The following is a 23455-nucleotide window of genomic DNA, read 5'->3' as shown; positions in this document are numbered from 1 at the left end:
GTTGCTTTCGCTATTTGGGGTCTTTTGTGGTTCCATCAAAATTTTAGGATCGTTCGTTCTAGCTCTGTGAAAAATAATGTTGGTATTTTGCTAGGGATTGCATTAAATATGTAGATTGCTTTGGGTAGTATAGACATTTTAACAATATTTGTTCTTCCAATCAATGAGCATGGAATGTCTTTCCATTTCTTTGTATCATCTTCAGTTTCTTTCATCCATGTTTTATAGTTTTCAGAGAACAAGTCTTTTACCTCTTTGGTCAGGTTTATTACTAGGTATTTTGTTATTTTTAGTGCAACTGTAAATGGGGTCAATTCCTTAATTTCTCTTTCTGCTGTTTCATTATCGGTGTACAGAAGTGGAACAGATTTCTGTATATTGATTTTGTATCCTATGACTTTACTGCATTCACATTACCAGCTTTTCTACTTGTACAATACATCATGAACTCTCCCTTAAAATCTTTTCAATAGTTTGTCATGACACACAGAATAAACTTAAACTCCTTTTCCATAGCCTGCTAGATGGGGCAGGACCCGGACTCTCCTTTGAACCCCAGCCCAAGCCTCCTGTGGTTCCTGCCCTCACCTTCCAGTTCCGACCTCAGGAGCCTCCTCCAGGGTAAGAATCGCAGCTCTCCCATTCACTGGCTGTGTGAACTCGGGCAGCTTACTTAACTTCTCTATGCCTGGCTGTCCAGTTCTGAAAAGGAAAAAAAAACAAAAAACAAAAACAAAAACTCATAATACCTCACAGGATTGTTGTGAGGACCAATTTTTTAAAAATGATTTTTAATGTTTATTTATTTTTGAGAGAAAGAGAGAGACAGAGCATGAGTGGGAGGGGGCAGAGAGAGAGAGACACACAGAATCAGAAGCAGGGCCCAGGCTCCAAGTTGTCAGCACAGAGCCCAACACAGGGCTCAAACCCATGAAATGTGAGATCGTGACCTGAGCCGAAGTCAGACGCTCAACCGACTGAGCCATTCTTCACCTGGCTGCCTCCTTTCCCCTTTTGGTCTTGGTTTATGTGGCTCTTCCCCAGGGATGCCTTTCTGCTCACCTGCCCCCAAATCCGCCCCTCCTATTATTCTCTCATAACACCTTACCCTTTTCCTTCAGTGCATTGATCAGGATTTATAGTTACATGATTATATGGGGGCTGATTGCATTTAACGCTTGCCCCTCCTCAGACTACGAGCTTCATGATGGTCAGTGTCATGGCGGGTTTATCCATCTATGAATAACCAGAGCGTATAAAAGCCTGGCACACAGCAGGCACTCAATAGCTGTTGGCTNGGGGGGGAGGGGGGATGGGCATGGAGGAGGACACTTGTGGGGATGAGCACTGAGTGTTATGTGGAAACTAATTTGACAATAAACTATTTGTAAACCAAAAAAATAGCTGTTGGCTGAAAGAATGAATACAATGAATAAATGAATGCATGCCTTCAGGCCTCTCCGATGGACCTCAAAGGTTTACTTTTTTATTTAGAAATGCATTCACACTTTGGTGCTCATTTTTGATTTGCATGTTGAAACGTGGCTCTGTGACGCTCCTTAGTCATGAGGCAGATGTGCTCCCCTTGACCTCGTGAGGATGAGCGACAGAAACTAGGCAGGGCCAAAAGGGCAAGCTATTGGGAGGATGCCAGGGTCACGTGACCAAAGGAAGGATGCACCCCACACCCGAGGTGGGGTCGGCATGTAGCTGGACTCAGAGGCCACCAGGTGGCCATCCATTGCCTGCTCTTCTTTTTATGTCTGCCGCTTCAGTCTCTTACTGGCTGACCGCATCCCTCCTGGGTTGCCTTGCGGCTGAGGGCCCAAAAGCTTCCAAACCTTCGGCTCCTATTTCCTATTCCAGCTTGGGAACAGTCTGAGGAATAACTACCAGGCCTGGCTTAGTCAGGTGACCATCCCTGTGGCGAGGGCCCAGGTATTATTCTCTGACAAGCACAGATGGGGTCAGGTGTTGACGTCTCGATCAGCCAGCCAGAGCCGGGGCATGACACAGGGCTACCCAGAACCCACCTCTGCTTGTCCCCAGAGAAGGAAGAATGGCTCTGGGTCAAGCAGCACTCCCACGAGTCTGCCACAGTGAGGTGTTCCTCTCTCTAGAGAGAGCCCCTGTATCTCAGGACTGCTCCCAGGAAGTGGCTCTTGGCTGCTTCCACAATGCTGCCTGGCTAAAACTTACACTCTTCTTTCCCCCTTTCTTATTTTTTGAATTTTTCTTTTTGTGTATTCATTTTATACTATTTGTCATTTTTATTATCATACATCACGTTAACAGATAATAAACACTTGATCTGTGAGCCCACCCAGGGTTGCCATATTGCACAGCTCTGGAAATACTACTCACACTGTGACTTGGAGTTGTTCAAAGTCCGGCTGGTATGGCTACACCAGATGCCCCTGCTTACCACCCATCCAACAACTAGAACATTAAGCAAAAGACGCACACATTCCCTCCTAGCCTGCCTGCCTGCCTCTTCTTTCCTGAAGGGCTGACATAACCTTCTTGGGCAATACACTTGAATATATGTTTGCTGCGGCAGATTGTATTTTCCAAAGGTGACCTCAACGATATTTCCCACTCACAAGCTGTTGTTACAGAGTGAGTTTGATACTTCTCCCATCAAAGTGGGGGGGGGGGGGGCATGTCTTCTCCTTGAACCCGGGCAGATCTCCGGGACTGCCTCAGTCAGTAGAGTATGACAAAAAGCTATGTTGCTCAACTTCATACAGTGCTGTGGGCTTCCTCTTCCTCTGCTCAGGGCTCACTCTGGGGGGAGGGCGGTCCCATATAAGCAGTCCCACAGCCCTGAGGCCACCATGCTGTGAGGAAGTCCAAACAAGTCCATGCCAGAGGGCTCTTAAAACCACACAGAGAAAAGGAGACACTCGCCGCTTCACATCCCCACCGCCTCAGTGCCAGCCGCCCGATGGCACCCCCACCAGAGACCCTGAGCCAGAACTGCCAAGCCGCACCCTTCCTGAATCCACAAGAGACAGAAAGTGATTGTGATTTTAAAGCACTAAGTTCAAGAGCAATTTTTTGTCGCAGCAGTGGTTAACCAGAATGGAGCTGGGTACCTAGAAGTGGGGTGCTGCCTTAACAAAGCTAAAAGTACTTGGCAGTGACTTTTTAACTGGGGGGGGGAGTTGGAAGAAGATACTGTCTGCTGCGAAGATACTGTCTGCTGCGAAGCCTGATGGCCTCTAGGAGTCTGACAGCGAGGGCTTAAAGGAAAACGCTACAGGAGCTGGAAGAAAGGCACTGTTTCTCTCGTGGCACAAATTTTGGTAATACGCTCACCTGCAGTAGCATGGAAACTAGGACACCCCCCTAACTAGCTTGATGCTCTGCAATTTCCAGGCAGAATATTGGCAGTGCCATCTGGCTGCTTCTCATTCCCTGGGATTAAATGGGAATGGAGAGAAATGAAGTAAAGGATGGAGCATTTGAAAACCAAAGTTCCTCACTCCCAACCTCTCCACAGCCAAAAATTCTCATATAAGAAATGCATCAGGGGCACCTGGGTAGTTCAGCTAGTTAAGCATCTGACTTCATTTGGGCTCAAGTCACGATCTCAGGGTTCATGGGTTTGAGCCCCACATTAGGCTCTGTGCTGAGAGCTCTGAGCCTGCTTGAGACTCTCTCCCTCTCTCTCTCTGTCCCTCCCCTACAAACATTCACACTTTTTCTCTCTCTCTCTCAAAATAAATGAATAAACATTTTAAAAAGAAGAAAGAAATGCATCAAATCCAGGAGGAGGCAGTAAGGTCCTTCATCAAAACTTCAGGAAGGTGCACAATGGTGCCAACAGACCAGTATCTCTCCACCAAGGGCTTTTTTGTCCTCCAGGGCACACGTGACAATGTTTAGAAACATTTTTGGTTGTCACAACTGGGGGATGCCACTCACATTGACTGGGTCGCAGCCGAAGAGATCATTGCAGCCCCTTCGATGCCCGGGACCAGCCACAATAACAAAGGATTCTTTGGCCCAAAACATCAATAGTGCTGAGTTTGAGAGACCCACCATAGACAGACAAAAGAGCCTCTAAGGATATATTTTTTTGAAGTATCGTTGACACAAAGTGTTACACTGGCTTCAGATGCCCAGTGTAGTGATTGGACAATCTATACCTTGCTCCATACCCCACAAGTGCAGCGATAAGGATACTTATTTTTATCCCACCAAACTTCCAGGCCCTTCCATGTAACAGACACTGTACTAGGCACTGGAGATAAAACATTGAGTATAAGCAGCCGCTGCTCCTACCCTCAGGAGACTGACACTCAAGTTGGATGGGGAAAAAAAATGCTATAAAGGCTGTAATAGGAGAAGAAATGTAGTATTGGTGACAGTGATAATCACCATATGCTTAGCCTCATCTATTTTGAAATGTTTTAAATTGATTGCCTTTTCCTGGTTTCTTTAGGTGGAAGGTAGTTTTGACTTGAGATATTCACCTTTTTAACATGCTTACAGCTAGAAAAGTCCCTCACAGCACTGCCTTCCCTGTCATCCATGAGTTTGGGTGTGTTGTGTCTTCATTTTCATTCATCTCAAAACTGTTTTGTGATTTCTTCTTTGACCCACTGGTTATTTAATAGTATGTTGCTCCATTTCCATATATTTATAAATTTCCCAAGTTGGCTTCTGTTATTGACTTCTGATTTAATTCCACTGTGGTCAGCAACAGATTTTATATTATTTCAATTGTATTACATTTATTAAAGTTTGATTGCTTACAATAGCCAAGTTATGGAAGCAGCCCAAGTATCCACTGACTGATGAATAGATAAAGAAGAGGTGGTATATACAGACAATGGAATATTATTCAGCCATAAAAGGAATGAAATCTTGCCATTTGCAATGACATGGATGGATCTATAGAGTTAGCTAAGCTAAGAAAGACAAACACCATATGATTTTACTCATATGTGGAATTTAAGAAATAAACAAGCCAAAAAAAAGCAAAGGAAAAGAGAGAGAGAATCAAACCAAGAAACATTTCTAACTATTGAAAACAAACTGACAGTTACTATGGGGGTGGGGTGGGGGATGGGCTAAATTGGTGATAGGGATTAAGGAACACACTTGTTGCGATGAGCATTGGTTGTTGTATGGGAGTATTGAATATTGTACACCTGAAATTAATATAATACTGTATGTTAACTATACTGGAATTAAAACTAAACTAAACTAAAATAGAAATTTATTGACTTTTGTTTTATAATCTATCCTGGAGCATATACTGTGTGCCCCTGAGAAGAAGGTGATCTGCTACTGTTACGTGCAGTGTTATTTAGGTATCTGTGAGAGCAGCTGGATCTATAGTCTATTCAAGTCCCTTCACGTCTTTCTCATTGAGATGCACCCTGACCTACTCCCTTTAAATTGAAAATTACCCCACCATCCCCACCATCCTGCTCAATTGCCCTTACCCTCCTCTGCATCTCCCTTGCTAGGATACTAGATAACTAGCTGATTATTACCTTTATCGTTTATTATCCCTCTCCCCCCAGAAGAATGTAAGCCACCACAAGTACTGGCATTTTTATCTTTGTGTTCACTGCTGTAGCCTAAACACCTATAAAAGGACCCAGTGCAAGGTAGGGTTGAATGAATTTTTATTGAATAAACCACTGAGTATCTGGACCTTTTCCAATTCCCTAAACTACTTCGTAATTTTTGCCAATTAAGCGGATAAATGTTAACTCACTGTTGTCTTCACTTATTTTCCCTTGATAACTAAAGACGTTGACTACCTCTTCTTGTGTGCTTTAGCCACATACCTTTCCTCTTCTGTGAGACCCTTATTAATCTGACTTGTCTATTTTTCTCTTGAGTTGTTTGTTCTCGTTACAAAAATGTAGGCGGTACATGTAATCTTGATACTACTCTCTTGCAAGTGTATGCACCCTGAGGATCTCCCCCGACTATGCAACTTCTCATTAAGATGTCTGATAAGCAGAAAGCCTTTATTTTAATCTAATCAATGGTGTGGGAAATTCTTTTTATGTCTTGTTTAAAAATAAATTCTTCTCACACCAGAGCATCAGTGCTGGGGGGTGGGGGTGGCGGAGCAGTCCTTTCTAAAACTTTGTTTTTAATTAAAAGCTTACTTTATTGACCACAGAAGAGTCCCATGCATGAAATTCAACGTCTTACAAAGGACCTCGGGCCCCTCCAAAGAGACAAGCCCAACTCCCCCCAAATCCGGGCCCCCCTCTCTCTCATTCAGTACCATTACCTTCTCCCCTCTAGCAACTGGAGCGAGAGAAAACACCATTAATCACTCTCTAAGAGCTGCCAGGTGGGCAAGAGGTGGGGGGAAGCGGGAAAGAGCCCAAGGGAAGGGGCTACAGTTTAGAAATACCAGCCAGCACAGTAGCCCTCCCCCCGCCAGAGGAACTTGGCAAGTCCCAACACACAATTCTAAAGGGCACTTAGGGATTTGAAATGTGGGGGGAAAAAGATGATAATAAAGGAGGGTGGAGGTAACACCCTAAGGAAAGCTCAGGCTAAGGCGAGAGAGGCTGTGCTTCTAAAGAAAGAGGTACCCTTTCAGATGGGCCCCAGTGAGGCAGCAGACAGTAGGGGTGGCCTGTAAGGGAGCGAGCATTGGGGTGATCTGCACACTGGCACAGTCCGTGGACAGAGTGGACACCACAGGCAGACAGGAAAGAGGGAATGGGGTTGTCTGAGCCCAAAGGCTATCATCTGTCAGTGGTGTTCAGACCTTGAGGTTGTCGCTCACCAGTCACAGGTTTCCAGAGGCTTCCTCAACTTCACGCCTAAGGATAAAAGTTATTTTTCCTGTAGGGAGGAGAAAAGGAGAAATTTCAAAACGCAAACACCAGAAAATGCCCCTGTCCATCTTCCTAAGATTAGCCGAGCGATCGGTGCATCACCTGCAGGGATTCTCAGAGTCCTGAGCTGCCCACGACCGATGAGTCACAAAATCTTTTTTGAAGTGTTCAGACTTTGCCTCCAGTGAATATTTGGCTTTGACACTTTCTGTCATCTCTGCTGAGAAGAGAAGCAATAACCAGTCAGTGCTGCCAGAGCCTGGACCTTGGGTAAACCTCCTGTCTCAGGTCACCCTCCTCAGCCTCACCCCCCACCCCCACCCCAGCACCCCAGAGAGAGAGCCTCGTGCTGAGCTCCGGACGGACAGTCACCAGAGCCAGATCCTGGTCAAGCTCTTTCCTTCATCTATATAAAGAGATTTTGAAATGAAGCACACGCGAAGAAATTGAAAGGTCATCAGACAAAGAACAAGCACCGGGCCTGATATTTTCCCTTCGCCACCTGCCACAGGACAGTATAAAGCGGAGCTCTGTGTCCTGCAAAAACGACACGAGGCACCCAGAGGACGCTCACTCCGCTCAGAGCTAAGTCTCCCAGGCCAGCCGCCATCACCAGACCTGTGACAGCGGACTGCCCCTCCGCCCTTCCCTGCTGCTCCCCAGCCCGCGACGGCTTCGGGAAATGCGCTCCCTCAAGCAGGCAGAACGCGCCTGGGCTGAGCTCTGATGGCTAACTCTGCAGGAAAGGGAGCCCCACACCCAAAGTGTTCACAGCGAGGCAGGCCCTCAGACCCTAGCTGGAGACCCTGCACCCACAGCCGGGCGAGCCCGGAGCATCTGAACACTGGGAGTGGGAGACAGGGGCACAAGTCCTTTCCCCAAAGGTCTCCCAGTCTAAGGAAGACATCACGGCCGACAGGTCTCCTAATCTCCCAACCTAAAGGTTGAGACGAAGCCCCTGCTCTCAGGAAAGGAGCCTCCCCCAGAAAGTTCCCAAGCCCCTCGAGGCCCCTGATGGGGCAGAGGAGAACGGAGTTCCCAGATTCAGCAAATAAAAACACAAGGCATCCAGTCAAACTTCAATTTCAGATGAACAGGGGATCTTTTTTTAGGACACGTATGTCCATGCAATATATAGGCCATGCTTAAACTAAAAACACGATTCCTCGCCTATTCAAAATTTAAATGTAAGCGGACGTCGTGTGTTTTATCTAGACCAGCACAAAATCACAAGGCCCAGACCTGAGTCTAGTATGTGGTGACATGCCAGCGGGTAGAAATGAACACGTCACGGGGTTATGATGCGGTGGGGACAGAAAAGGAGGGGTGGCTCGGAGTCAGCAGGGTGCTGCTGGGCCTGTGGGCTCCCTGGGGCTGCCTCAGACTCGGACCCATCACCACAGGTGGCTGCCGGCTGCCCCCTGTGCAGTAGGGAGCTGGGGGCTCAGAGAAAGAAGCCCTGGGGCTTCGCATCCCGCATCAAGCCAGAGCTGAGGCAAGCACACCGGGAGAGAGAGTTTGGGGGCGCCCTGGGGGAAAGTGTGCCAAGATCTGGGGGAACGCAGCCGAGCGCCCAAAGGACAGTGTGTGCTTTCAAACTGCAGAATGATGGGAAGGCTTCTGTGTCGCCAGGAAAGAAGCCTCCATGAGGGCCACAGCGAGGGGTGCTGGCATCACGGGAACCTGACAGTGGGGCAAACAGGAAATGGGCACCATCCAGAGCTGAAGCCACAGACCCCGAAGGTCTGAGCTCCCTGAGATGCTGGGCGATGAGACCCCGGGATCCCGGCCCCAGGAAGCCCCCACACCCACTGCACGGGGCCCACACAGTGAGACAGCAAAGCAGTTCACCAAGTCAAGAACTAGTTCGAAATACCTGACCACTGTTCTCCATCAGATCAGTCAACTCGGCGTGCCTCCATCTAAGGGGGACAGGGGACCCGTCTCATAAGAGAGGACCAAGGTACAGCCTTCAGAAAGGCAGGTGCGACCTCAGCTCCCGGGGCCCTGAGGCCTGAGAATCGCCAATGCTAACCAGTTAAAGACTGAATGCTAACATCCAGGGAGCTGCCTGGCACTCTCCAGCCCAGCCTTCCCCTCCTCTCCTCTTCCTTGGTTTTGGGCGCCAGGCTCCTGGCTCCTGGGGCACTCCAGTGAGGAGGGCTGAGAACATCTGAATGCCCCCCCCAAAACAGCCAGAGTCCAGGCAGCTCTCGCCACCACTGAAAGCCCCACCTGGGGCTGCCTCTTTTGAGGAGCTCTGATGAGGATCACAGTGGATGCTACTGTTATTACTACTTACCAGTCACTACTGTATACTAGGTAGCATTAAGAACTTAATTTCCTGCCTCAAAGAACATACAACCTGCGAAACGGGCACCGTTGACACTATTTCACAGATGAGGACCTGCCAGCCACGGCCGTCGACCAGTCTAGACAGTTAACACTCAGGGGTAGAGAAGACCAGTGAGACAAAAACCTCTGACTTGGGAATTGATCATCAGGGTGAAACCCACAATTTTTGAGAGAACAGTGTCCGGAACAGAAGACGCTAAGGGCAGGCTCCAAACCCTTGCAACACAGATCTCTGACAGCAGGGGGCGACAATGTCTGCGAAAAGCTACTTGCCATGGAAAATGTAGACCCAGTTGGTGCCTAGGAATACAGATCCCAAAGGGAAGAAGGGGAAATGAATCCCTGATCCCCTCTGGACCCCAGGAAAGAAACTTGAAACAAAACTGGCCTGTGCTGCAGACCCAGATTTAGAGAGTGCTAGATTCCAGGGTTATTGAGACTTCTTACCAGCTTCCCCACCACTCAGCAAATGCTCCTTAGAGAAAACCAGCCTTCCCTTTGGGGCCCCTCTGGTTTCGCTGCCCTGCCAGCCTATCGACAGGGCTACAGCCTCTGGGCTTTCCCTTTCCTTCTGTGGAGTCTCAGTCCACTCAGGTCAAGTAAATGCCTGTGCAAATGCCCCCAGGGAAGAAAGCGGGGCAGATCAGCTGACCTCTGAGGCTTTTCTCTAATGTTCATTTCCCACTCACTGCTTCCCAGGCTCTCCACTGTCTTTCAGCATTGTGCAACGTATCCAGTGTTCTAGTTACTGCAGTAGTTGTGGGAGCCTGTTGCAACTCTCTCCTACCCAGGATTCAGTGTCCAAGTTCTCTCTCTCAGCTTCCGCTTCCTCCATTGTGAAATGATAATGACAGTGTGAAATGAACAAAGAGTATGTCATAGTGGGCACTTAGCAGAGTACGACCCAGGATCAGCCCTCTGAGAGATTCGCAGGGGAGGGGCCCCGGAGGTCCTGGTGAAGAGCACCGGCTTCGGAGTCAGCGGGCTCAGATCTGAATCCCAGCTCCCCAGTTTATAAGCTGTGTGACCTTGAAGAAGTGGCTTAACCTCTCCTAGCTTCAGTTTTCTCCTCAGTCAAATGAGGGACACTAATGTCCACCTCATGGTCTTGAACACATTCGATGAAGACCTTAGCTCTCCATGTGCCTCTCCCAGTGAGTATTCAGTGGGAAATAGTAGTATATCTCATTTCACTTACTAGGTGGAGTAAGGACAGGCAGGTTAAGGCAATAGAATATTTGGAGTGTGCCTAGAAAAGACTAAATATTATAACGTATGTCCGAAAGATATAAGGCAATGATAAACATGTCTCACATTTTATATCCATTTGGCAATTTTTCAAGTGCTCTGACTTTATCTCTTCACATTGTCACCACCTCCAGGCAGTATATATAGTAGTGCAGACATTATTATCCCCATCTTAAAGATGAGGACACTAGCTTGGGTGAGACGAATTGAAGTAGCTACTCAAGCGCAGAACCACAGTAAGAATTAGTCTTCACACTCATAATCAATGCCTTCAAGGAATATATAATAACCCTACCGTCAAATGGGCCTCTGTCAGAGAATATAATCAGGGCGTATAAGGTGAACATCAGGCAGGGGCATGACTGAAGATCAAAGAAAGGAGAGCTGCGAGAAAGCTTCTAGCAAAGACTGTGTTCATGTGTTTGCTGCCACCACTCCAGCCAGCACTGCCTAGTGCAGACCAGCGCCCTCAAGAGAATGGATGAAGCCAAGAAGTCCCGAGGAGAGGGCGACTGGAAGTGAGTTCATACCTCAGGTGGGCTGGCAGGGTCAGATTGCATGTTTTCTGTGTATTCATCCCACAAAAGTGTTTCGGACTCTTATCACTTAGCAGGTGCCCTATTAGACACGAGAATACAGTCAGGGACAAAAATATAGTTCCTGTCCACATGGAGCTTATTGGTCTAGCGGAGGAGACAAACAATGATCAGATAAGCCGCACACAGATACAGAAGTCCCAAATGCATGTTAGGATGAGACTCTCTCATCCCACGGGGCAAGGGTTGGGAAGGCTACCAGAAGGCCACCTCCAAGAGCCCCGCAGGCAGAAGGCAGCTGGGGCGAGCCCCACGCAGGAGTGCATGGAGCACTCAAGGAGGGCGAGAAGGTGAGGGGCACGAGAGAGTGCTCCCCAAGAAGGCAGGCAGAGACGCCCCAGAGCGGTGTGGGCGGGGCCTGCAGGCCGCTCTGGGAGCTGGGTCCTGCTCTCATAGAAGTGGGAAGCCCCCAGAGCTGTAAGCAGTAGTGGGGGGGAGCAAGAGAGAGCAGAGGGTGGCCTTTTCGGGGTTCTTTGATCATAAACAACAGCAACGGAGTCTGACTCGCTTCAGGAAAAGCTCATTTATTGGAAGCAGATGCCACGGCATCAAAGGAAAGGCTGAACCACAGGGCCTTGAAAAGGACGGGAACAAAGAAAGCGCCACAGATCCCAGAAGCAGGGATTACAGGCTGCCCCAGAGTAGCTGCCGAGCACTTGCCAGCTCTTGTGCTGTGCCGCTCACATTCCGATTCCCTAGAGGCAGACTGACACACTCAGCTTGGGGCCCGAGCTCACTTCTTGACCACCAGATGACACATCTACACCGACAGACTCTCCACAAGACAGCTTCCAAGGGGAGGAGTGTTCCTCCAGAGAAAAATCACAGGGACATTGGGGCGACATTCCCAAAGAATTGAGAAGGGGAGTCTGGACCAAAAAAAAAAAAAAAAAAATCAGGCGTCTACTACAGATCCTGAAAAAAGGCCTGGGGGATGACTAAGGACAAAATGCATTTCCCTGTGGGTTTGCCTAGGAAACAGTCAAGGGTGTCCGGGGGTGGGCCGTAGAGGAGGTTTGGGAGATGGGAGGCAGAGAAAGGAGGTGCCAGATGGCACCTTGTATCAGGTTGCACACCACAGAGCCCTCCCCAGGCCTCATTCTCTGACTCATCCGTAGCCTTCAGAGAGATAAGGTAACCAACCACTAAATAAATAAGCCACCACCACGCTAGTGAGAAGTGGCAGCTGGGGGGTGAGGGGGGGGGGACCAAAAAGGAATATATTCATTCCACCAACAGTTATGTATAAACACATTTATCTAAGGAAGAAGGCTGACTGAAGCGTCCCCCGGCTTCGGGAGGATGAAGGAAGGGATAAGGGTTAACTCATCGATGAGATTTCAGATGTCAGAACAGAAAGCCAGGAAAGTAAGCTGACAGACTACAGGCAGGAAGCCACCAGAGCCCTCCCAGAGCCACTCATCCTGATCCTGAAGATCTAGCCGTTAGAAAAGCACTGTCGTTTCCTTCCTGGACAGGCAACTACCTTCACCAGATGCTAATTCAGTGCTTCATTTCTTACAGGAAGCATATTTCAATGTGCATTGCAGTAGCTTAAGAAATCCTGTGCTTCGAAGAATGTAGACATTGCCAAAGAACTAAAGATAAAAAGGGCTCAGCGCTGGACATTGATGGAGGAAGAGGGGGAGACAGAAAGCCTTTGCTTGCCTCCCACAATGTTTGCAATTTTGTTTCACTGGAAAGGAACTCAAGATTCTCTGTGCAATTTCAAGGCACCAGCCTGACCTTTTGGGAAGGTCTCATTCTCCCTCCCCCATCCCTAGCTTTTTCACGGAGCCCTTCTTTCATTGCATTGAGAGGAAAACTTTTTGGTGCAAAAAAAGAGGGGCATTGATTCTAAGGAAAGGAGCTCAGTGAAGAAACTGTGACATGTAATGTGTCAAAGCTTCAAAACACCACTGCCAGAACCAAGAGATGTCTATTTGCAGAGAGGCAGTGGGGGAAATTGCAGCCACTTTCCAACCGCACATGTTGCTGCCATGTGAAGCAAGCTGATGAATTTACAATAAGACCTTGAGCAAATATAGGAACGTGTGAAGGAAAAGCAGCCGCATGTTCCTTAAAGAGGAAACTCTTACTACTAATGCGTTACAATAGTTTCCTTACTGGTCCCTGCCGCCTAGATCACTTTTTCCACCTTACTCCACTTCACACCGGCTCTCAGATCTTTCTACCAAAGCCCCACCTTCCATACTAGTGTGTCTACCTTCCTAAATCATTCTAAACTGAGCCCAGTCTCCCTGAATTGTTCTTTGATGCTTTTTGTCATGTCTGTGCACCATCCAAGTTATTATGTCCTTCTTTTTACATGTTATTTATTTATTTATTTATTTAGTTATTTAGTTATTTATTTTCAGAAGGGAGAAGGGCAGAGAGAGGGACAGAGAAAAATCCCAAGCAGGCTTCGCGCTGACACGGGGCTCAATCTCACGAACCATGAGATCATGACCTGAGCTGAAATCAAGAGTCCGCTGCTTAACCGACTCAGCCACCCAGGTGCCCCCAAATTACTGCTTCCTGAATATTAAGTTGCCTCATTTTCTTTACTGTGCCTCATTGTAAGGAATATTATCATTACTGTTTAAATGTGTCCAAGGTGCATTAATATAAATGCCTATGTGATAAACTCTAAAATGTCCATCATAAACCACCAAAAACCGTGTCACACATCCCCTAGCGACACTGCACTGTCCCTGGCTGCCCCTAAGCACCCTTGTTCATACAGCCTGCACTCGGGCCAAAGTGGGCAATTCACCATCCCCCCCACCGCATACACCACTCACTCTGATGTTTGTCCCTTCCTCCAATCCCACCTCTCACCTCACACTAATCATTCAAGCCCCAGCCACCCCCTCTTGAGGTTTCCTGGACTCCCACAGCCTGCAGGGAGCTTGCCTCCCCGGGCTCTCCCTGTGCGTGGAGCACCCAGGGCATCTCCCTGAGGACTCTACGTGGCTCCCTTCGAAGTATGAGGTGTGGGTGAACACCTTTTCTTTCAGAACATTTGCAGGCTTCCTTAGACCAGAGGTCGTAGCTGGCTGTTTTGCATAGGCTCTTGCTCAGCGAACGCTCCCGGGATGAATGACTCACAGTGAATTCTGCTCACTGTCCGGTGCTCTTTTTGGTAAAACACAAATCTGCTCATATCATTCTCCCGCTCCCCACAAAATAAAGTCCCAATGACTTAGCAGACATCAAGAGACAGGGTCTTTCATGATCTGGCTTGAGTTGGGGAGAAGAAGCATCCCCACCCTTATCCTCTCACCCTAACGGGGTGAGACTGACCCTCTCTCTCCCATTTGTCAGGGTATTTTTAGCCTTCTTTTATAAAGCCTAGGTGATAGGGCAGCCCATGGCTACCAGAACTAGGTTCCATTGAATCCCTTTACAAATCTGCATAGACAGTGTGATGGTTAATTTCATGTGTCATCCAGACCAGGAACAGGGTACCTAGACACTTGGCCAAACATTATTGAGTGTGTCTTGTGGGTGTTTATGTATGAAATTAACGTTTCAGTTGGTAGACTGAGTAAAGCAGATTACCCTCCCCCCTAATGCGGGCAGGCCTCATCCAAGCAGTTGAAGATATGAATAGAACAAAAGGCTGGAGTAAGAGATCTCTTCCCACCTCACTGCCTTGAGCTGAGATACCAGTCTTTCCCTGCCTTCAGATGTCACCTGAAAAATCATCTCTGTTTCAATCTTTTTAAAAAAAATTTTTAATGTTTTATTTATTTCTGGGAGAGAGAGAGGGAGAGACAGCGTGAACAGGGGAGGGTCAGAGAGAGAGAGGGGGACACAGAATCCGAAACAGGCTCCAGGCTCTGAGCTGGCAGTCAGCACAGAGCCCGATGCGGGGCTCGAACCCACGAACCGCGAGATCATGACCTGAGCCAAAGTCTGAGCTCAACCTGAGCTCAACCAAATGAGCCACCTGGGAGCCCCATCTCTGTTTTAACCTTAAGCCTGCCAGCTTTCCTACTGGAACTACATCACTGACTCTGCATCTGCAGACTACGGATCCTGGGACTTCTCAACTTCCCCAGTCACATGAGCCAATTCCTTCTAATATACATACATATACATCCCTTTGTCTGCCTTAGGACGTAAAGGTCCTTAAGATTTTGTTCTCAGTCTTTGAGGTCTCTGTCAAAACTTAGAAGCAATAAGAAAAGTCACATTAAAATTATGCCAGATTAGAGGGGCACTTGGGTGGCTCAGTCTGGTGAGTGTCTGACTCTTGATTTCAGCTCAGGTCATGACCCCATGGTCGTGAGATCGAGCCCTGTGCAGGGCTTCATGCTGGGCGTGAACCTGCTTAAGATTCTCTCCCTCTCTTCCTCTCAAAAAAAAAATATTATACAGATTATTATTCTGTAATTTAAAATTTTTTCCTAATTCAGACGATGAAAATGGGGATCATCTATGAAATACGATAAATATTCAGACTTAGAACTTAGACCTGAATGGGTTCTGTTCTCTCCTTTCTCGCCCAGAAAAGTGAGAACAAAAATGAGTAGGCTATTCCCATAGGGCCCTAGGGAAACAATCAATTATCCTTTGTGTCTGCTGTCCCTCCTGGGCCACAGTCCCTTCTCTTGCTCCATACATGTCTACAGAAGCAGGTATCACGGCTTCCTCTCACTGGCAAACACCACGAGCTAAAAAATGACGAAACGAAGCTACTACTGCCTGAATGCCACAGATAAAACATTGAAAGCGGAGAGCCCAGCAACCTGTGACCATGGAGATGAGTTGTAATCAGCAAACCAAGGCCCTCGCCTTCCTCTTTCCTCTGGGCATCCAAGAAATGGTTGGTTCAGAAGCTCCGAGCCCACACTATTTTCCAGCAACAACCACTTAGCAACAGGATTAATACATCACAAACCCAGAAGTCAAAAACCACTCACGTCCTGCTTACCAAAACCAAAGTTAAGATATCAGGTCTATCACACTTCTTTTTCCAGCACTAGGGCAGACTCGATACCCCAAACGACTTCCTCCACTGAAACTAAAACATGGGATAAAATATACAAGCATATTGCCTAGCTCGCACCAAAGGAAAAGAATCTACAAAGGCCAAAATGAAGTGAATTCCCAGGGGGAATCTCCCCCTGGGACTCGTAAAGCCAGCCTTGAAATGGGTTTGGTGTCTGCATTCATACTCCGTGGTGCCTTGAGATGACTGATTTGCAGACATCAGAGTACACCCTCTCCGGAGAAGCAAACCCTCAACTCAGGACACAAAGCATTTCCACAAATTTCCAAGGGAAATGAGCAGCTTACAGTAAGAAAAGAGAAAGAAATCACACAGCATGCAAGGACCAAAACACTAAAATAAACAGGGAGAGGGTTCCACAGGTAGCAAAATCAGATCACAGAGAGTTTAAGGATTGAGATAAGGCAAAACAGAATGCGAGCTCTCTCGATGATGCCGTCCCTCGCCTGTTTTCTCCTGTCTCCATATGTAAATGTCCATCAGGGTTCTGTGTCTCCATGCCTTTTCTATTTCTTCCAAGACTCTGCTCTTGCTTTTTGTCTTTTTTGACCTCTCTTTCTCCACAGGCGCCTTCCCAAAGCACTACGAGAATGTCCAAATCTTTCCAGGAAGACAGAACGGAAAGAGGAAAGAAAATCTGTCCCCCACCCCCCACCACTTTTCCTCTACTACTCTTGCTCTTCCTGAAGGGCAGCTACGGTGATCCCCCCCACTGCCCAGTCACCNTTATCTTCCCCGGTTCGCACTCACGTTAGAAGGCTCTCTCAGTGGATTCTGCGTCCTTTGTCTCCCAATCTCTCAGGTTTTGTAAGGTTTCCAATGGCTTCAGATCTTTTCTGTGTGATGTATGGGCGCGAGTGCAAGTACGGAGCTCCTTACTTCTCCGCCATCTTGCCCCTCCCCCCCCTCTGCTCACTTCTTAAAATGTGGTTGTTTTAAAGTTTTCATTCTCGGAGTGCCTGGGTGGCTCAGTCAGTTGAGCATTTGACTCTTGATTTCACCTTAGGTCATGATCCCAGGGGTGTGGGATCTGAGCTCCACTCAGCATGGAGCTGGCTCAGGATTCTCTTCCTCTGCCCTTCTCTCTGACTTGTGCTCTCTCTCTCTAAAAAAATAAAAATTAAAAAAAATAAAGTTTCCATTCTCAACCCTTTTCACCTCCTCCCTGGCCATATCATCCACTCTCAGGGCTTAAGAGCAGTCCACCTCTGGGGTAGGCGTAACCTGGCAATATAAGAAATCTTTCCAGAGGGCATTCCAACGTGAATAGTTTCAAGAGGACCCATTTCCAGATCCTCCACTGCCATGTGTTTTCCTTCCTAGAATCAATCCGCCTGAGAATATGTGAATCCTTGATCACAGGCATCTTCCTTCATAAGCTCCTTCTTGCTCATCCTAAATCTGATAAGGGCACATTTCTTCAGAGCGTATGTAAATATCTCTGGGCCAGCACCTTGGAAAGTTGCTGGAGGAAAGAATAGTCTGATGGCTGCCAGAGGGCAAGGGGTTGGGAGATGGGCAAAATGGGTGAAGGGGAGTGGGAGGTACGGGCTTCCAGTTATGGAACGAATAAGTCACTGGCATGAAAGGTACAGCAGAGGGAATATAGTCAGTCAATGGTATTGTAATAGTGCTGTATGGTGGCAGATGGTAGCTACGCTTGTGGTGAGCACGGCATGCATGCATAGACTTGTCACATCATCACTATGTCATACACCTGAAAGCAATATAAGATTGTGTGTCAACTATATTTCAATTTAAAAATATGCCATAGGTATTGAGATTACCTACAATATAGGTAGTCTCAATATCTATGGCATTTTTTATGGCATTATATGATTGTAATATAGTGAATGATTATAATATGGGTAATAAATGCTCTTGTAAGTTAGAAGGGTTCCAATTCTGCTTTCAATAAAATTGAAGAGGGGCGCCTGGGTGGCTCAGATGGCTCAGGTCATGATCTCATGGTTTGTGAGTTCCAGCCCTGCATTGGGCTCTGCACTGACGGTGTGGAGCCTGCTTCATATTCCCTCTCTCTCTCTCTCTCTCTCTCTGTCCTTGCCCTGCTCACTCTCTCTCTCCCAAAAATGAATAAACATTTTAAAAAATAAAATAAAATAAATAAAACTGAAGAAAGACCAAATGGAATTGTCAGCTTATTGATCATTTGATGATAGTTTTTGATGATAGATCTGTATGTGAATTGGGGCTTCTAACTCAGACGGGGTTTGAAGAACTAATTGGCAGTTGCTATAACAACTTCTTCCATTCTCATCCACTTATTTATCTAAACAAGGTTTCTTAGTATTAATATCAAAGCAAGGAAAAATATTAAGAGAATTTATGCTGAGCCCTGTGTAGTTCTAGCAATAAGGAATATTCATCCATGGATATATGAACTAGTAGGAGAAAAATCCTAGGCCCACCAGTGGCCTTAAAAGATGAAGCTCCTGTAATATTTTACGTTTCTGTTTAATGATTGCAAATTTAAACTATAATTGTTATGTTAATCAGGAATCAATTGTGTGCTAAGAATAATTAATGATAGCTCAAGCTAGAATAAATTAATTAACACTTAGAGCCTGAGGGTCTCCAGAGGCAAAATTTCTTTTAATAAACATATAGTAGTATTTGTTCAGACAAGTATAAAAGGACATTCAAGAAAAAGCTTTCAAGCATAAAAATTACTTTAGGATTACATCACATGGAAAAGATGGAATGGAAGTTCAAGTTCAAGGAGAAAAAGTTGTAAAACCTTTACTCTGTTGAAGATGAGTTTGTTTATACAGTTTTTTAAATGGGTGATGAATATGTACAAATACCGAATCATTATGTTGTATACTTGAAACTAATCTAATGTATGTCAATTGCACCTCAATAAAAATTTATTTTGAATTCAGTTTTCTGAATTAATTTAAAAATTGAGTAACTGTCATCTACTAGGCCTGATTAAATATTTCGTATTGTCATTTTCAGTGCTAAACCTGATACATAAAAAGAAATGACACTGGCACTAAGTTTCCACTGGCTGCATTAAAATGAGGGATGTGACCATTTTTTATGTCAATACTTAAAATACATTCAAAATGACATCTTTTGCAGATATTCAAACTTATGAAAGAAAAGAATTTTATATGTCAATTTAAAAATATGTGAGGGTAGGGGCATCTGGGTGGCTCAGTCGATTAAGTGTACAACTTCGGCTCAGGTCATGACTTCACAGCTCGTGAGTTCGAGGCCCGCATCAGGCTCTGTGCTGACAGCTCAGAGCTTGGAGCCTATTTCGGATTTCTGTGCATGTCTCTCTTTCCCCCCTCCCCCATGCATGCTCTGTTGCTCTTTCTCTCTCAAAAAAAAATAATAAGTCTTAAAAAAAATTTTTAAATACACTGAGGATAAATACTGTATAATTCCATTTATATGATGTTACAGAACAGAAAAGATTAATCTATCATGAAAAAATCAGAACAGTGCTTGCCTATAGTAGGGATGGGGGTATAGACTGACTGTAAAAAGTTCAAGGGGACTCTTTGTTGTAAACGCAAAAGCATTTGTCAAACATCAAATGGGAGACTTAAAATGTGTACATTTCATTGAGGGAAATTTTACCTCAAGAAAAAAAGAAAAACTACAAATATATGAACTCTGGGTAGTGTTATGCATACCAAAGAATTTAGAAGTGAAATGTATTGGCGTCAAAAATATATTTGGAAGCACTGCTAGGAATTTACCCAAGGGACACAGGAGTGCTGGTGCATAGGGGCACATGGACCCCAATGTTCATAGCAGCACTCTCAACAATCGTCAAATCATGGAAACAGCCTAAATGTCCATCCACTGACGAATGGATCAAGAAGATGTGGTTTATCTATACAATGGAATACCACATGGCAATGAGAAAGGATGAAACTTGGCCATGTGTAGCAACATGGATGGACCTTGAGGGTGTTATGCTGAGCGAAATAAGTCAGGCAGAGAAGGACACATATCATATGTTTGCACGTATAGGAGGATTCAGAGGAACTTAACGGAGGACCACGGGGGAGAAGAAGGGGGGAAATGGTGGGGGAGAGGGAGAGAGGCAAACCATGAGAGACTCTTGAATGCTGAGAACAAACTGAGGACTGATGGGTGTAGGGGGGAGGGAGTGATGGGCATGGAGGAGGGCACTTGTGGGGATGAGCACTGGGTGTTACATGGAAACCAACTTGACAATAAACTATTTGTAAAAAATAAATAAGTAATATATTTGCAAATGTATAAAAAAATAAAATGGATTGAAAATGGTCAAGATAAGTAATGTAACTAAAGCAAAATGTTTACAGTAGAATCTAGGTGGTGTGTATATGTTGTTCACTGCTCAAGTATTTCAACTTTTCTGTATGTTTGAAAATATTCACAGTAACTTATTGGGGAAACTGTACAAATGGGAATATAATTCTCTGAGGGATGTGCAGGCAAAAGTTTGAAGACCATTGGTTTCTATTATCACCATTTGTTAATGAATCTCTAACTGAAACCTCTCTCCCGAATCCCAATCATCTTTCCATCTGTCTCCCAGACTGCTCCATCTGGAATCCCCATCAGATCTAACACTCAACAGATCCAAATATGAGTTTATTGTCTTCCTGTGTCAGTTAGAAATATCAAGTATCAGAATATAACAAACAAAACGAGGGCAATTTTTCTCACGTAACAAGAGATCTGGAGGTGGGTGGGTGCTGGCATTGGTTCAGCCGCTCAACTGTCTCCTGACTGCCATCCACCTGGCCTTCCCTCATAGCCACAAAGTGTTCTACTGTTCCAGGCATCATGTCTGAGTTCAAGATAGGAAAACGGAAGGAAGCAATGCCAGTGACAATTGAACTTTTATTAACACAACTTCAGATTTTCCAAAAGCCTCCAGCCAACTTCCACATAAATCCCATTAATCAGAAATGTGGCCCTAGCAGCAAAGGAAACCAAGAGGCAAGTACCCAGCTTCCCCGTCCTGAAAATTGAATGTAGGATTGGGTGATGGGTAAGCCCATCTACAGTATCTATAACATTCTCCCCCAAACCTGATTTACCTCCTATACTCCCCATCTGTATGAATGGTCCCAGGATCTGATTAGTTACCCTAGGAAGGAGCCCAGGAGTCATCCTTACCTTTCTTTCCCCTCTGCTCCTCAGATTGACTGTCTTGATCTTTTCTCAGTCTTTGAGTCTCTCTCAGATCGGAGCTGCCTTCCTATGTCCACTGCCACTGTCTTGGTTCAAGTTCTCATTTCTTCCCTGAACTGCTTAGTCCCAAGTCTTAACTTGAAACTATCTCCCATGTGGCCCCTGCTTGACCATTCTAAAAACAGACATCTAACCATCTTATCTCCTGCCTAGATCTTGTCTGTGGCTTTGCATAACACCCAGTTTGAAAGCTAACTTCCTCAGTATGTCGTGTAATGTAGTCCCTCAGTTTCATATAATAATGTACTCTTGCAAATGTGTTACCAGTTAAGGTGCCCGAGTCTTGTCAAGGGTTAGCTTCCCTAAGGCACAGCTTTATAGATGGGGTGCAAGGGAGCTGGGAAAGTCAATATTCAAAATCTAAACCTGTTATGTTAGGTAGACAGCCGTCTGTCTCTAACTACTTAGTGTGTGCTAAAATCATAGTATGAAAGAATAATACATTTACATGCTATCATAGGGGTTCTGTTCCCAAAGAGTATTGAATATATCATCTCTAAAGCATTTTGTCTTAGAGACTTAAAATTCAACAATATATTTAAAATATAATATCAGGATTGTTCATTCAGTTCAGAGATTTATTGAATGCCCACTATGTACTAGACCCTACTTTTTAGTTCTTTTTCTTCATAATAGAACAGAGATGACAGATTGAGAACTGTGTTCAATTGAAGCTATTTGCCTCTGTCTGCATACCTAACGACTCACATCTTTGTCTCTGTTGCACTATTTGAAACTTCTTACCAGAATCAGCACTTTCATTTTTCTGCCTTCTTACTCATTTTCATAAATACAATTCACCATTCAAACAACTGTCCAAAGACACAGATGGAGGCAAAGATGGCAACATGGTAGAAACCGGTTGATTGATAGAGTGCGAGGTGGTGATAGCCAAGCTTTGGTGAGTACTTACTCTGTGCCAGGCATTGTTCTGGGCACTTTACAAACTGTAGCCGTTAATCCTCACAACTCTATGAAGCAGGTGCTGTGATCTCCAGGTTGCAAGTGAGGAAACTAAGATCCAAGGGTAGTTTCAGACCTTTGTCAGCTGAGAGCTATGCCCAGCACCTCCCAGATGTACCTCTACTTAGCCTCACTACGTTTCTCCTAGTTGGGGAGCGGGGGCTGGGCGGTGGGGAGGTGTCTTTGGTCCCTCCAGACCTGTGCTTTTGCACATGCTGTCCCATCTGCCCGGACTGCTCTGCCTCTGTGCCCACCTCATTCTTGGAGACCCACTCTTCCCAGTCTTCCCCAGTCTAATGAGGCAAGGCCGGGCTGCGCTGGCCGGCACCTGGCCAACCTCCTCATCTTGCTACAACTATGTGCTGACAGATCGCTCTCTACCACCAGAGAAGATACCACCAGGCCTGGCTGTCTCATTGTTGAGTCCCTGGGGCTTGCTACTATGCCTTGCCTATAACAGGCACTTCAAGTTTTGCTGAACCGATGCACAGGATCCCTGGATTTTACACTTCCTTGTCGCCCCCATACCGTCTGGCACGTACTGCAGACACTTAGTCAATGGGAGCGGGAGCCTCATTTCCCTGCCAGCAGTTGAACTTAATAAAACAGAGCAAAACAAGACCCGCCCCCTTTTCCTCCCGTCTCCACATCACAATTAATCCCCCAGGATTTGGATTCCTTTCTTAGCCCTCCGATCAGTCGAATCCAGCGGGACCCGAGGGGTGTCACCGACTCCCCTCCTCTGTCCAGGAGGGGCAGGGTCGGGAGCCGTCAGGGCGCAGGGCAGCCGCATCCCGCGCCTTCTGCCAGCTCTTGCCTATTAAGGTAAGAGTTCTCAGAGCAACGCGGGACGGACCGAAGGGGGTCGTCGGGGGGTCCCCAGGAGGGCCCCGAGGCCTGTGCGCTCGCCCAGCGCCAGGGAGCACAGCCCCGGGTTGAGTGCCCCGCGACGGGTCCTGTCAGCTTCAGGGCGGCCCCGGGTCCTACTTTTCTCTCCTAGGCGAGGGCACCTTCCTAGGTTTCCATAGCCACCGGGGCCGCGTCCTCATTCTCAACCGCCACCGCAGGCCTCAGATGAGTCTCTGCACAGGGCGCTGATTAAATGGGTCTCCGGTCCTCAGCGGACGCTCCTACCCCGCAGATGCCCGCGGGAGGGCCGAGAGCGCTGCGCCCGGGGAGCCCCGCAACCCGGGGACGGCCCAGCGTGGCGGGGGCGGAGG

The 23455-nt window shown here is 46.6% G+C and overlaps 1 long non-coding RNA gene across 1 annotated transcript; it reads right to left on the bottom strand.

Annotated features, from left to right (window-relative positions):
* Positions 1-225: 225 nt before the first annotated feature.
* Positions 226-7036, bottom strand: LOC144234602 (uncharacterized). The gene is made up of 3 exons (XR_013336022.1): positions 6930-7036; positions 6776-6834; positions 226-702 (listed from the first exon to the last, which is right to left on the bottom strand). It is a non-coding gene; the product is annotated as an uncharacterized LOC144234602 (long non-coding RNA).
* Between the last annotated feature and the right edge of the window lie 16419 nt (positions 7037-23455).

This window comes from Crocuta crocuta, unplaced genomic scaffold, assembly GCF_008692635.1.
Source record: "Crocuta crocuta isolate KB4526 unplaced genomic scaffold, BGI_CrCroc_1.0 scaffold180, whole genome shotgun sequence".
NCBI lineage: Eukaryota > Metazoa > Chordata > Mammalia > Carnivora > Hyaenidae > Crocuta > Crocuta crocuta.
Note: the sequence above shows the minus strand (reverse complement) of the source record. Positions and strands in the feature narration are given on the sequence as shown.